A 16607-nucleotide genomic window follows, 5' to 3' on the forward strand; every position below is an offset into this window, starting at 1 on the left:
GAAAGCAAAACAAACCTAACTCATCAATGAAGCTGTTCAAGCTTTTTTGAAGACAATAATCCTACAGCTTACTGCAATCTGCACTTAATAAATAGATGTGGGTGCCAAGACGTAGTTCAGCCCCACCTGCCAGTGCACCTTTCTATTCCAGCAAACCCAGCTTCCTGCCTTTTAGCACACACAAATTTGGCACATTTAATCAAGTAACTGTTCATTTTTATAAAGTATTAAATTCCCAGAAAAATTATTTTGCTTGCCTACCAGAAGACAAAAATTGAGCCTTTTGTATGTTTTCTTTAAAAAAACCCACAACCAAACAAAAAACCCACAACCAAAACAGAAAAAAGCACTCGACCAACAAAAAATTTGCTGTTATGATGCAAACACTAAAGTTTTTACTTTATTTTGGATCTCTTTCAGCTATTGTAAGATGTACTAAAACAAACAAACAAACTCCTTCATCCACCCCTGTATCCCTGCATCAAGTCCTGAACCTGAAAGTGCAGAATAATTCCCAGTCTGCTGTCAAAGGCACAAGCTGCCAATATGAGAGTGAAGCACTGGTGTAGGCATGCACATACATGCTCACATACACACACAGTATTTATAAAACCACTGCTGTAAGGGATTTGGTGTTTATTTTTTTAATTAACTGAAAATGATAACACGAGCTTTTCATTTGGCACGAGTATGGGTTTCATCAGCTGCTGGAAAAGATTCTTGTGGAGAAATAAAATTACAATGTTTCAAGGATTTAAAAATAAACAGAACTATATGATCATGCCAGTTAATAAAAAGAGGTAGGTAAAGTTGCAGGTATATCTCGATACATCTAGAAAGAGGCCTGCAGAGCTAGACCCACACTCAGGGTAATGTGTCATATTGGCTAAATAACAAAATGCCCACTGAAAAAAAAAGTGAAGCACAAGTGAAAAGAATTGGGAAAGGCAGTTGCAAAGAGTGCCATTAGCCTACCTGATGCCCCTGGATATTGCATTGTACACAACATGGCATAAAAGACAGTTCATTATTTGATTCTCCTTCTGCCCATTCACATTTCTTACCATGTCATGTTTCTCAAACAGAACAATGTGTGACAGCAGGAAACTAAAAGTGATGAAGAAAAAGACTTCAGAATTGCTTTTACTCTGTGCTCCACTTCAAAACTCAGCAGTTGCACTGTGAAGCAGTTACACGCCACAACCCACCCCCTCCTCAAAGGGACAATGTGATAAGATGGTAATAAACAGCCCTGATTATAAAACTTATTCTTTCCAATGAAGGCACTGAGAAGTGTAGCCCTTACTAAATAACAGTACTGACAGCTGCCAGTTTGTTTTTTCTTCTCATATAGAAACTTTACAATCCATGGTCTCCTGAATTTATCTGATTATAAAAAAAGGAAGTGGGAGGGGATCTCAGCAGGGCCTTATTTTGTCCCTAGGGATCTAAAAATTCCTACCTCTTTCATGCTACAAAACACATCAACTTGATATATACTTTTGCTAAGTGCTCAGAAGATTATTTCACAGGTTTCAGGGCATAGCAAAGAGAACAAAAGGGATTTCGCCATTGCTTTGGTTTACTGGCTGGCAAGGTCAATGCAGTATTTAAATGTGATAATTTAATGATATATTAGGTCACTACCATGTTTTTGTTAGTATAACTAAAATGGTAGAGTGCCTAAAAGTTTTTTAAAGACTTCTTTTTCATTATTTTTTATGTTTAAGAAATAATACTCTCAATAATAGATGGAGATTAAGGAGAGATTGATCTTTTTTCAAGGATTAGGATGAATCTGGCTAAGAAGAAAAGAACTTTGGAACTACATACAAGAAAAGAAACTGCTTAGTCATCAATTGTCTCAGACACGAGATGACTGATGTACATATGTGAAGATGAAAATAAATTCTTTGGAGGATGCTTATCCACATGAGCATTGACAGATCTGATGTAGACCCCCTGGAAGAGTCAGCACTAGCTGCATAGATGTATCTACTCCACTGAAATTATTCTTTGGGGAACGCATTCCTGCATTAACTGCTTTCCATATCCACCTTCAAAGCTAAATTAGAGTAAATCTTATTTACTTTCCTTCACCTTCTCTGCAAGTTAACATTTTTTGATCTTGCACAGGACAACACCTTGAGAGGTTTCCACTTGTAGGGATAAAATTGTCCCATGTGTAATGGAAAATGTGAATTCCAAATGATTGCAAAAGTAGAACCAGGCAAATAAATCAGGCATAAAATCACATCTGTCACTGTTCAGTGCAAAAAACTATGTTATCAAAGGACAAGGCACAGTGCTTTGTTATCAGCACAGTGAGCCTTTGATATGAAACTGAGGTTTTAAGTTGGGATACTGGTTCTGTTACATAAGGCAAAAAGAAGCTTTACCTACAACACAGAATAAGGCCAGATTCACCTCAGTTATGTCAGCATCACAAGCCTTCATAACTTGTGGTAACCGGCACTAAATGAAGCCAGAAACATTCTAAGAGGAAGGATTTTGCAGTAGGCTTCATCAAGTAGACTATGATAAGATGCTCAAAGATGAATTAGCAACAAGAACCTGAAGCTCTCCAAACAGTGACCAAAACAAATTATATTAGAAACCAAACTGACAGCAATTTAAGTAACCATGAGTCTCACTGTAGGTAGATTCACTTAGCAGAGTTACTGTCAGTGTAAGCAAGTAGTAGACAAGTGCTGCAAGGCACAGAATTTATAGCACTGCCAACATTTTAAGTATCTACTGGCAGGAAAAAAGATTAGTGGTCTATAATGAAAAAAGCTATTCAAGGAAGCTCAGTTTCTTTAATTTGGCATAAATATAGGGGGAGGATTCCTTTACATTTTAAATATCACACACACATGTCATATTAAGCTACAGTTTTGGGAACTCTGCAGGAGTTAACTGTATGACCTCAGCATCAGCCACAGACAGACTTACATTGTTGACTCTCAGGTACAAAGTAACTCAAAGCAAAACACTTGGGAGCAAAATAAAACACATACTGAAGTGAATTTCCATACAACACAGTAAAAATCAAATCAGGCATATGAAACACAGTCTCCTCTATTTGTCAAGCAAAGATTTTAATTTGAAATATAAGCAAGTAAGAGAATTAAACTGAAACAACTTCAACTACCATATTAAACATGTAATTCAGACAAATTGTGAGGAGATGCAACTGCTAAGAGCTTAGCTGAACATCAGTGATGGTGGAGGAGACACACGTTGAATGCACAAATTAGCTTCCTACCAAGGCAAGCATCTGCTAGGCTCAGATGTGTCTCAGAATGTCTGATAGCTCTATCACTCTCAATGAACTTGCTCTACTGCACAGGGGTTCAGCAAGTCCTGCACCTCACACAGTGGACAGCTGAGTAGTCCCATCGAGCAGTGTGCTGGAAGGGAATTCAAAGAGATTCCTCAGTAAGTTACTGAGACAGCAGTCAGACACTTGACTAATGCTTGCTAGTTCGGAGAGGAACTGAAGAGGGAAATCCTTCCTCTGATCTAGTAAATCATTTCAAAGGGCCATTCATACCTGGATGTCTTATGAACCTTAAGGAGTATAAAGAAGTGGCTATTTTTTTCCTGAAAAACTACTAAGATCACAAGGATGCACTGGCCCATAATAACTGTTTAACTGTCTCTTGCAGGAATTAAAAGTTGACTTCTGTTCACATATTCCACTGATTCAGCAGAGGTAGTAGAACTCTAAACTTTTCAATGAGGCATAATAATTGAAAGTAAGAATGACTGCATTCCATATGGTCATTCAGTTCCTTTAATCTGCTTTGCCCAGCATGCCTCACATTAAGGACTCAAAATCTGCAAATCTTTCCACTCCACTGCAAGTGATTTTTAAGTAACAGGAATACAGTCAGACAGAAGCACCTTGTTCAAGGCACAACCAAAGCACCAGGTCACAACGGAAACATCAAGTTTTAACAGAAGTTGCATCAGAGGGAAAATTGGCAACTCTGATCCTTCTCTACTCACAAGAGAACTGAACTAGTTAAAATAATACCTTCATTCCTTTAAAAGCCTTTGAATTAAGGAAACCCAAATTCCTATTCCACAAGAGCAGCAGAATATTATTATACACACCAGGTTATGCGTAAGCAAGTAGACACACACAAAGATAAGGACATTTTATTGCTGTATATTCTAATTCTTTGTTATATGTGGGTAAAATAAGGCAGAAGTATCAGTCTCTTGTACCTGTAGTGGTACTGAGATTTCTATGAGCAAAGCTACCTGGACATGACCCTCCCCCTTACCCCAAACTACTTGAAAATATGCAGTTCAGTCATTAGGGTTTACCAGTCTTATTCAGCTTATAGGTCTCTAGCCTCTGCCACACATCTGTACTGGATACAAAGGATATGTTGTCATGTCAGATGTCTAACTCCAGCCTGCAACTTGATCAACACTGAGTGACAGTTCTTCCTCATCTCCCACATCACTACTGGAGTAACACTGCCATCAAGATATTCCACACTTTCCCTTCCCTTTTTAATCTAGGCTGACCTCAAAAAACACTCCAGAAAAAATAACAGGGTCATAACCAGGCTCTAATACATTTCTCTTTATAATTCAGATAATCTCTTAAACAATCAAACAAAAAAACTGAACTGTCTCAAAACTTAAGGAAACAAAAACTCAAAACACTGGCTACTATAACTGGATACTGTGTACTGGAGCTTTCTGCACGTGTGAACAATTTCTGGTTTAATTGCTTAAAACATCTTGCCTCTACTCAATTTTTACCAGCTCCCCATTTCAGGGAGGCTGATGCCAGGTGCAGCAACAGCGCCCTCTGTCCACTGCAAGGGGAAATGGCATCTCGTGCCTCTGCCCTCCCAGGGCTGCCGATGGATTTAGTTAAATTTAAACAAATATATACAACATTTGCCCGGCGATACTTTGGCACGGGGATTCACAGTGCTAACACAGTTTTTAAAAGTTTCTTATTTCTGTTGCACAAATATCAGTGCGTTTTAAAACTCTTTAACATGAGACTTGTTTTTACTCTGGAAAAGTAAGAGACAAGTCACTTCAAGATTCTTGAAAGTTTGGGGGTTTTTGTTTTGGTTTGGTATTTTTGTGTGCGTGTGTTTCAAATATCCCTCTTTAATCATCTCCGCGAGAAAAGCCAATTACAACTCGTACCAGCTTTCTGTCCCCCCACATGCAAAAGCACTTGCTGGTTTCTCCTTCCTCACTCCTGCAGCAAAGCGTCAATGTGGAAAGAGGATTTTAAAAAAACAGGAGCACAAACACCTACAAATCCTCCAAGTTTTTTTTACACTTTTATTTTGCCTCCATGTTTTCCCAGCTGCACTACTTAGAAGATCAAAAAAAAAAAATTGCTTGTAAAGAACATTACAAATTAAGAAAAAGAAAAACTGCAGCCCAAGGAGGAGGATGTGACTTTAGTTTGACTTACCAATTTCATCCAGCTGTATATTTTCCTACTTGCTTTTTACAGCGGCTGAGCTCAGTGCTCAGGAACGTCCATCCCGTGTCAGGGAGCCAGGCAGAGCGCTGATCCCCACGCTGGATGCTGCTGGGCTAGTGGAGCTGGGGTGCGTGCTGCTGCTCCTGCTGCGGCGGCAGCGGCTGCTGCTGCTACGTGCGCTCCCTCGGACCCAGACCAGGAACTGCTTGCCATTCCCCAGCCCCGCTCCAGCGCTGCAGGCTGCGGGAGGCAGGGCCGGCCCCTGCTACTGTGCTGTGCTTTCTTAAAGGGACCAGCCCCGGCCTGGCAGGAGCGCACGGAGCCGGGAGCGACCGGCGCTGTTCGGGCCGGCGCGGCGAGGGGACGGGGGGGGCTCACCGCCGCCACCCCCCGATAGCCATCGCCGTGCGAGGCGGCTTCCTACGTACCTCGGTAGCAAGAACAACACTCTTCTACACAGCTTTCCTTTCAAGGCTCTCACGTGTTGCGGTTTTTAATTTTTGCTTACTTCACACCCTCCGCAGCGCCGGTGGGGCAGGAGGCGGAGGGGGCTGCCCCGTTCCCCGGGCCGTGGGCGCTGGGACCCCCGTGGGGTGCAGTGCACCCACTCCAACCTCCCGCTCCGTGCCTTACGCTGTGGCACACTGTCCTCAGCCCATGGTACGCAGCGGCACTGGCATCAGGGGTACCCCTGGACATTCGGCTCCGTTTGACCTTTAGAGGTTTTATTCCCTGTAATGGAGAGGATATGATTTAGCTAAATAAAAAGCCCTCATTTCCTAGTTTTTCCTCTGCATCCTTTCTCTAGATAGCTTTAATCCCGTGTAAACCACTGTTTCTAACATGTGTTCTGTTTTCTGACTTCCCTTTCAACTATATCTGATATTAATAGCTAGATTAACATGGGGGAGTTGTCTGCCTCGTGTGTGTTGCTGTCTGCAGTGGAAGAAACCACATTCTCTGTTAAACAGAAACACTGAAATTCAGAGATAGTAATACCATCTGCAAAATCTCTCTCTCTTTTTTTTTTTAACTCATGGAAATATATGGTTTGCTCTCTGTATGTGTAAGTCATTTGTTTTCATTACAATAACTGAACTCTCATGATGACAACACCAATCAACACATATCACAAGGCAAAGTCATATATACACATGAATATATGTATCTTTAGTGACACATCTAGAGAAAGCAAGTTACAGGGGAAAAATACTGTCTTCAAATTGGCAGGCCAAACCAAAGAAGATGAGGCCAAGTCACCACTGTCCTGTCCTCTCTGCCTTAGCTTACACCAGTGCACAATAAGCAGAGAATGGCTACAAACTGCTAGCAAGCCATGGTGTCTTTCTGTTTCTTTGGTCCTATGGAGAAGGAGATGAGTACAAAGCAATCCAGCCCTTTTAATGATAATTGCCCATCACAAACAGGCTCAGTAGGTATCCGCTAACTACTAGCATGTATACCTTCTGTCCCATAAGCAAAGCAACCACTTGGCCACATTACTAAATTATAATGTTCAGCACTATTAGCCTTGTATTAAACCACAGGGACCCATCAGCGTTCCTCTAGCATGAGCTGTATTATGTTCCTGCCTTTTTCAGCATAAAGCCTGGGAAAGTTTTATGTGATTTATACATGCAAACTACATGTGATTTACAGTAGAAGAGACCTTACAATTACATCTGTCCTCCCCTCCATTCACACATATCTGTTGTCCTATTAATCCTCATTTTCCACTCACATCTCTTCCCACCACTTTTTTCATCTCATCCTCCAAGTCCTTTCCCATTTATTCCCTGTTTCCCCCTTCTGCCAGGTACTTCTGTAGCTGATTTCTACCTTTTGAGCTCCACCTAACTGTCTTGATCCTTCCCTTCTCCCCTCTATACTCTCAGCTGCTCATTGGAAGAGGAAAGAAGAACTGCAAGGAGACCAGGGAAGGATAAACTGATTCCTTCTCTTCCATCTCTCCCCTTCCTCCAGCCAAGGTTCTGGAGCCAGAGAACTGTATGCAGCCCTAGAAACTAACTTGCAGCAGCAGGCCAAGGGACAAGGGTTAGGCAGGCTCACATGTCCAATGCTATCTCCCTTGTCACCTTAGGACAGTGAACCATTTATTATGATACAATGTAACCAAGGTAAATAGCCCTTGTCCATTAGTTAAAAGTTAACAAAACACCCATCTTGAAGACAAAGCTGGTCATCCATTCGATACCTTAGCTAAGGTTATTGGGATATGTTCAAAACAGGAAGAGTCTATCTATGAGACAACACTGTAAGGTGCTGCAGTGGATGGGGAATTGAATGGCAAAGACACCAATGATGGAGAGAAACTGGGGCTGGGGGGAGCTAAAGTGATGCTCCATTGCTCTGCACACACAAAATAAGAACATGCAAACCACCAGAAAGTGCCTAGCAGGAAACAGGCTTGTGCCACTAGAAGAATGATCTAATCACCATAAATGTTAAGATAAAAAATGAATATCTGCTGTTCCTTACGTATGTTGCTCCTTACTCTCCTCATAATCCCATGTGAAAGCTGCCCCCCTCTCACTGCAGCATCTGGATGTTCCATTGACAGAGCATTGTCTCATGGTTACAGTACAAGTCCTGGTTTCTATTACTGGCTGTAGGAGAAATGTGTAGTATATTAAATAAAGGACATAGAATTCAGATTCTGCTGCATGCTTCGATATTTAGTCATCAGTAAATGAAACTAACTAAATTACTTGTTCTTTCTGTGACTTTGTTTCCCCAATAAAAAAGGTACATTAAACTCTGGTGTTACATATTTCTACTTACATTAGTAATGGCTTGGGATGAAAGCTGACAAAGAAGCCAGCATTTCATTATGAAATACCGAATTGGAGATACCTTAGTGAAAACTGAAGTGTTGCAGTTTTCAAAAATGTTTGATTCTGCAGAGTAATCAAGAAGGGACATTTAGTAGGAGCTATTTTGGCATTTTAGCTTACAGAGGAGAGAAAAGCCAGAAGTCATGCCAAAGTTGCCAAGAAAGAAAAAGCTGCATTTGTCTTTCTGAACAGTGTATCGCATAAGGTCTATTTTCCAAGACAGCACAAACATACCTACAAAGGCAGCTCCTTCTGAATTTAGGAATAAAATGATTAAAGAAATCACCTGCCTATTTTGACAAGCATTTTTAGGTAGCGAAGACCAAGGTCAAAGCCAAAAAGCTGTATATAAGGGCCCAGAATAGAAAGGAGTGAAGGCACAAGGTGAAAGGGACATACAAAACCAAACAGATTATTTGCTGCTCAAAAGCAGATTCCCTTCAGAAGGCAGAAGCAAAAGCTTCTCCGAGATGTTGCTCCACCTCTGGAGATATAAACTCTTTGTTAGATCCCTCGTCAAAACAAAAGGACATGGATATATTAATCTAACAACAAAAGAGCCCATTGTGAGAGGAGACACAGTGCCAGGCTGCCTGCTCCATCTGACAATGAGATTAAACACCATGCCTCTGTGCACTTGGCTGCATGCCTTGCCTGACACCACCACCCAAGTGCAGCCACAGGGTCTGCAGCTCGGTCACCACAGGGTACAGAACCAGCAAGACTTTCATACCCTCTCCAAGAGGTTTTTTCTACATATCCCCTGGTCTCTGAAATGCCACACAATGTTTTCAGCATCTCTTGAGTGTGACATGTAGAGCAGTACTGCTACTATACCCTGACACTGGATGTAATTGTGTTGGAACCATCACTATCCTTATTTATCAACAAACCACAAGAAATTTTCTCCTGTTTCTGAGGGGCTGAAATGAAGCATATATAGCTAATACAATAGAAATACATGTACATTCATTTAGTTAATATAATTTTTCTAAAATTATTATTATCTTTTGGCTCAAACCACACCATCAAATCTAAGGGCTGGATTCCACTCTCACTGACTGACAGATGAATAAGAATGGAACTATGCTCCAATTCAGGGTTAAAGTTTCCGATTAAAGTTTTTCAATCCTAACCAACATCTTTAATGTGTTGATGCATGGTTTTGAGAGCTTGCTTGGAACTTTAAAAAAGTAGGGATCTGGACAATGCTCATCTGAAATAACATTCATTATTAATTAAACACTAAGACTGTTAATGCCACCAGATTATTTTGCACTTGATGAATCATAATGCGTGCACATACCTGTGCACACATGTATGCACTTACACATGAGTATTCATACAGATATTTGAGTGAAACTGTGACAGAACTTATTGCTCTTAAGGCTAGCTTGAATCTAATATATTGCTGGTGTCTTTCTTTTTCTGCAGCATTCCTGACACTGTGGAAAAATATGTTTTAGTTAGCTGCCTCTACAAACCCAGCACAAACATATATTTTTGGTGAATTTATTTTCTCAATTTAAAAAAAATGTTTAAGGTAAATAAATTGGTTCCTAGAAACTAAACCTTATCAGATCTTCAAGAATTGTGCATTTAATGAAAGTTATGGCATACAGCATGAAGATTATTTCCTGACAATGCCTTAAGTCAATGTACTAGCTATCAAACTACTTCTACCAATTGTTGTTAGATAAAAATATTTGGTTTCCATTTTATAAAATGGCCCACACCACAGAATTTACATCAACTACAACTACATTAAAATCTGTATCTATCATAACAAGATGTAAGATGCTGGTTTGGACCTTCCTGGAGGCAGCACATTTCAATTTTCACCCATTTCCCTATGTTTTCCCTGTTTACAGCTCCTTCTCTTTCACTGGCTTCTCAAGCCCGTTATAATACTCACCCCTGTATTGCTTAAGATTTAGTGAGTGGTCTGCACAAGTTGCCTGCTGACAAGGGAACATGCCAGCCTGAAAGAAAAAAATCAGTATTTGCTGCCTCTTCGATAACAGCTATGGAAAGAGGAAGGATATTTACCCTTCAAAAAGGAGACACTTAAAAGCTTTTAGAAAGTGAAAGTCTGCTTTACTCCAACTGAAGGGTAAAATAGAAAAAAAAAAGTGAAATTTTTACAGGAATTGTTTCATTTCTCCTTTTAGTTTTGCTTAGTATTTCTCAAACAGCTTCAAAGTGTATCTCTGTTTTCAGATAACAGCCCAACTCAAACCCAGATATCTGAAGTCATGAACACAGAGACCTCAGTGACTTCCAGGAAAATCAAAACAATGTCAATACAGGGAAAGGCAAAGGGAAAGAGAAAGGCTACTTCCACTTCTTATTCTGACACAGGGTCTAGGCCAGGTCCTTTACTCTGGTTGACATCTGGTTAGCACAAAACCAAAGTGAAGAACTAATGTCAGTTTTTGAACTGCCCTTCTAACTCTGTGGTTTATAAGCTGATGGAGGTATGTTAAAACTGATGCTAAGTTAAAACAGCCTTGGGATTTTGTAAAAGATAGTTGGTTACGAATGGATCCTGAAACAGCTGCTTAGCAGGCATGGAGCTCCAGCTAAAAATCCTCCTCTTTACAGAACTGGGGACAGAGCTATCACACTGCTCCTATTCTAGCTAGGAAACTCACTTCCTTCAAAAATGACTTCAATATTGCCAGTTCCGTGTGCTTCTAACTGCTTTGTAGCATCTCAGTGGAAAAAGGTACCTGGAGGAACAAGTCTTGGCTCCATCTCTGATGCTGGGCAGGGGACAACATTTGCTTACTGTGTATTCTTTGCAGAAGAGCCAGAAGGATTAGTTACCATTGGTGTGGCTTGGTAAACTCTGATTATTCATGTTTTCTGAAGTTTACATGCAAACTAATCATCAGCACTGATCCCTTAGTAAGAAGCTGAAATCAACCAGGAAGGCAGTTGACCTTATTATAGCAATTAATTGCAAATGACATTTAGTTTCAGTATTTGATGGCCAGGCTCTTTATTCTGGCTTTGGGGGCTTTGGTGTTTTGGTTTGTTTTTCTCTGTGTTGTTTCAAGTGTTTTTCCCTTCCCTTCATTACACCACTGTTAAGTTGCCCTGATTTTTCTTAGACAGAACTTCCATCACATTGAATCTGTCCTATTTTGTGACACAGACTTTCCTGGAGAACACTTGACCTTCTTTACAGGCATTCCTGTAAGCTTAGGAGTCCTGGAAATGGGACAATGTTCCTACGGAAAGGTGGCTCCTTATTTCTATGCAAAGGATGCTGAATTGCTTTCTTGGAAATCTGCTTGACTGCAAGGGTGAGGACAGGAGAGAAAAAAGATGTAAGCCATCTTTGTTGTACTTGGCAAGAGTGTTCAGTTTACTGGGAATGCAGAGCACCCATGCTCCAGTGAGGTGCTAAGTAATATATGTAGGATTACCAGAAAGACTGGGTTGCTCTGGAGACACAAAATACATTGCTTTCTCTGTGAAGCAGTTGACTGAAGAGGGGCACACCCAGATTCTGCAAGGCTTAATTCTGTCGTGGTAGTCTGAGCCAGAGGGAGGCTTGGTGTGTGCCAAGAGAGCAGCACATATTTAACTAGGTAGTGGCCCTGATTCTATGCAAGATGTTCATGCGCAGAGACTGGGCTCCTAGAACCATTGTTTGCTTCTAAACCGCTGCACATGCAGAAACTTGTCACCTAGAGGGATGTAGCTAATCAAGAATGAATTAGTCAGTTTTCCAGAAGACTTCAAAGATGTAAAATGGTAATGTTTTAAAATTATGGGGAGTAAATCTGTTCCTCTTGAATACATATTCATACATAGCTAGAGAACTGGAGCTGTGAGCAAGACATCATATTTCATTTCACATAACAGAACCTAAAGTTTAGCACTTGTATTTTCTGTATTGGTTGTCTGTGAGGTTGTAACAGTAGTGGAAAGCATTTAGGATATTGACCGAGGGAGAGTATCATGCCTATGAAGACAACTACAGGAAACTTACTGCTCAGTGCATCAGAAGTATGACTATTTTTAATTCAGCCACACTTTACACTCATTGCACTTATGCAAATACTACTGCAGAGTTGGAGTCAGTAGGGAACTGGTTAATAGGACTTCACTGTATTTCAGATCCTGTAGAGTGAAAATATCATGGAAAGAAAAGGTTTCACATTATTTTGTCTCTGTAAATGACTGTTGCAAGCACTACAAGAGAAATAGAAAGGACACCGAAAATCATGACACACTAGATGTAATTAGCCTTCATGCACAAATCGAATGCACAAGTTCTTAATAGACTAAAACACTGAGGGATTCTAAATTGCACTAAGGAGAAAGACGCTGACACTAAGTTTTCTTCTAATTGTTGGTCACACTGGAAGAACGAAGAATACAATAAGGAAAGGTAGATGAAAAATAGAGCATAAAATCAAGAACATTACTAAATTACCATTTCCAATAAGCCTATTTACTAATTTACAAGAAATGCCTCCAGTTTAGACAATAATTACAACCAAAAGCAAGTTAATATACTTAGACTGAGTAACAGTGTGACTAACACTTGTAGCATGGTCTATATATAAGTTCTATTCTGTTGAAATGGTGATGGGGTAAAGAGACAGATAGGGTATCAGATTACAATTTTTATGCCATTAGGATATCTGTTGCTTCTAAACACACCTTGTTTTTCCATAACTGGGGGATAGTGAGGTTTTGTTTGCTGTAACCTTACTCTAAAGCTGAAAAACCACCTCACCACTTTGCAATAGGCAGATTCCTCTTGCCTATTGAGTGTAGATAACATCATACATGCTTAAGAAAAAAGAAATGATAGCTAAAATTCTGTTCTTCTCCTATTCCCTATATGCAAATCAGAACTAACTTGGATGATCTGCATAGTTTCTGACTTGCCCTGCTTTGTCTCTCTGTAGATCTCTGTTCAGTTCAGATTCTCACAGTGTAGGAAGAGCCTCCTTCAGATGAGTTAGTACAGCTGATTTGACCGAAGAGATGGTTTTTTGGAGAAACAATTGCAATAAATAGGTCCTTTTAGCTTTCTATCAATATAAAAGGCATCTTCAATGTTTTTTCACTTTCAAAAGAAATTACAGAAGAAATATCTACAGAGGTTCTGGTACGGTCTCTTTTAACTTCAATAAAAGACTGGTCTTCCAGTGTCTGGATGAAACTTTGTCTTCAACCAGGATAATTTGAAGCACATGCTTGACACTAAGATAGAGAAGATGCAGGTAGTAGATACTATTTGGGAATATAGCAGCAGGAAAACATTTAAAGGCTTCTGATCTCTTCTCTGTGGTGACCAGTAACAGGACTCATGGGAATGGGCTGAAGTTGTGTCAGGGGAGGTTTAGGTCAGATATTAGAAAAAGGTTCCTCACCCAAAGACTTATTGGGCACTGGAACAGGCTCCCCATGGCAGTGGTCATAGCACCAAGCCTGACAGATTTCAAGAAGCATCTGGATGACACTCTCAGGCACACGGTGTGACTCTTGGGGATGGTCCTGTGCAGGGCCAAGAGCTGGACTCGATGATCCTTGTGGGTCCCTTCCAGCTCAGCAAAATCTGTGATTCTGTGATTCTTTACTGAAGTACTCAGCAGTGATCTTAATACACTCTACAATCAAACCCAGTATGAATATCTCACATGTACCATTATATCTTCAAATTGATTGCATCTGCATTGTAGAAAAATTGTTGATTTGTTACTCTACACACTAGCTTGACTATAGGGATCATAAGTGATCACTGATGAAGATAAAGAAAAAGAAACAATTTTTTCTACACAGAGTGTGATTAACATATAAAAGATGGTTTTCAGCTGATACAGAACTATTGGCTTTGTATTCTTTCTATCAGCTGCTCTAGACAGATGACTTCCAGGATTTAGGAGGAAATCTGTTATGAATTATTTGCTTTTATCATTCAGCTAATTTTCTTGTTGTTGGGTTTTTTCATTACTTTTTATTAAAGCCAAATGATTGTGCTCCAGGACATTCCACAAATGCTGCCGTACTGTCATTTTAGGAAATACCATTAAAGCGACCTTTTCCTTGTTTGCTTCCCATGGTATTTAACTAAGCTGTTTTAAGAGAAACATCATTAGAATTGTCAATTCCTCCATGTGTGCCTTAAGGTTATTCATAGACACTGTAGTCTTTTGGGGATAACAGAAAAACAGGGCTTCGTTCTCCCTTCATTAACCCCATTTTCCACTGAAGTAGCAATATCAGGTTTAACACAGGTCTATCAACATTGGCCAAATTCAGACTCTCTATTTTTATTTTTTTCCTCTGTAAGAATTTGATACTAGTGAAAGATACTACATTAGAAACATAAGAGAGTGAAGTCCTCTATCCAACCTCAAATTGTATATAGCACAGGAAGCAATTCTGCCACTCCCCTTTCCCCCTAAAAACCTTTCGCCACAATTCCTGATTTTTGTTCTGGCATGACCTATTTTAAGAGGACGTTGGACAGTAAATCCCAATAGCACTTGGCCCAAAATAGTATGTGCTAGCTATGATCACAGTTCTTAGCTGCTTTGACTCAGCCATGAGAAAAAAATAGATTAAGGTATGACAAAGCACAGAACAGTTGAAGTTGGAAAAGATTTCTGGTAATCATCTGCCCCAAACCCAGTGCTCAAATGCGAGCTCAACAAGAGGAGGTTGCCTGGAGCCTCATCCAGTTAGGCTTTGACTATCTCTACATATGAAGCCTCCACAATCTCCCTCAGCAACTTGTTCCAGTTTTTTGATCACTCACATATTGAAAGTTTTTTCTTATGTTTAAATGGAATTTCCTATGTTTCAGCTTGTGTCCATGACCTCTCATCCTGCCACTGGGCACCATAGGGAAGCATCTGGCTCCCTCTTCTTTACTCCCTCCACCATTAAGTATTCATACAAATTGATAAGCAATCCCAGGTCTCTCAGTCTCTCCTCATATGTCAGATATACTAGCCCTTTAATCATCTTTGTGGCCCTTTGTTGCACTCCCTCCTATGTGTCCATCACTCTTTTGCACTGTGGAATCCCAGTGGAACTGGGCACAACACTCCAGATGTGTCCACAAAAGCTGAGGAAGGATCACCTGTTTTAACTTGTTGGCAATGTTCTTCTTAATACAGTCCAGAGGCCATTGGCCTTCTTTGCCACAAGGGTACATTTGAGACTCAAATTGTTGGCTACCAGAACTCCAGGTCCTTTAGCACAAAACATTTTTCCAGTGGGTTGGTCCCAGCCTTTACTGATGCATGAGGTTTTTCCTCCTCAGGAAAAGGAGCTGACATTTTTAATTTGTTGAATTTTATGAGATTCCTACTGAGGTGCCTCCAGACAGCAGTATAACCATCTATCTATTAATTTTTCTTCCCAGCTTTATGTTGTCTTCAAAGTTGCTGAGGGTACACTTGGTCCCATCATCCAGGTCATCAAGGAGGTCCCTGATCAGGCCACAGTCTACTCTCCTGAAGTCCATGGTTGTGATCCTGGTTTTTGTATTGCTCCCTCCTCTCAGGATCCTGAACTCTACCATCCCATGGTCACTGCAGCCGAAGCTACCCTTGATTTTCACCCCCCCAAACCATTCTTCCTTGTTTGTAAATGCCAGAGCAACTCCTGTCTTCAGCTCAACCATTATCTGTGTCAGGAAGCTGTCATCACTCCAGAAACCTCCTGGGCTTCTCATGCTCTGCTCTATTGCTCTTCCAGCAGACATTGAGGAGGTCATGAGCCTCCTTGAGTTGCCTAAAGAAGGTCTCCTCTACTCACACTTCTGATATATAGCAGACATCCACCAAAGCATTGATCTGGTTTATTATCCGCAAGCTCTCAATTAGCTCATGGTCCATCACCACAATGAGGTAGTGTCAAGCAGATGCTATCATTGGAGAACTATTTCACAGCAACATCAGGCTCCTCCTCTGCTGCAGTTTTTCCTTTTTATGATTTCCAGGGAACACTCAGAAATGCAAAGATATTCTGTTCTGGGAGCCCTCATGCCCATTTAAAGCAATACCACAGCTCAGGGTCAACTTAAAGCAGTTTCCCTGCATACCGCATTTCCTTCCCAGTTTGCTGGTGTTGATATTTCTTTTCCAGTCTCCAGTCTTGCTACCTGGGACTTCACCATACTGACACATGGTAGACTTGGACCTCTACCTTCCTAGAAAGAATTTCTACAAAACCTTTTCAACTCATCAATGTACAGAAACCCTTACATGGTCCTGGTTACCCTGGGGCTTTCAACTCCT

The 16607-nt window shown here is 40.6% G+C and overlaps 1 protein-coding gene across 3 annotated transcripts in view; it reads right to left on the minus strand.

Annotated features, from left to right (window-relative positions):
* The window catches only part of DAAM2 (dishevelled associated activator of morphogenesis 2), a 202105-nt gene that overhangs the window by 171567 nt on the left and 13931 nt on the right, over nucleotides 1-16607 (minus strand). For 2 of the 3 annotated variants that reach the window (XM_027641235.1, XM_027641232.1), the window contains exon 1: nucleotides 5465-5662. The exons of the other annotated variant lie outside the window; for it this stretch is intronic. The gene's annotated coding sequence lies outside the window, so the exon portion shown is untranslated. Of the gene's footprint in view, nucleotides 1-5464; nucleotides 5663-16607 lie in introns of those variants that run through there. 3 annotated transcript variants of the gene reach the window in all.

This window comes from Corapipo altera, unplaced genomic scaffold, assembly GCF_003945725.1.
Source record: "Corapipo altera isolate COAL_440 unplaced genomic scaffold, ASM394572v1 48b, whole genome shotgun sequence".
Lineage (NCBI taxonomy): Eukaryota > Metazoa > Chordata > Aves > Passeriformes > Pipridae > Corapipo > Corapipo altera.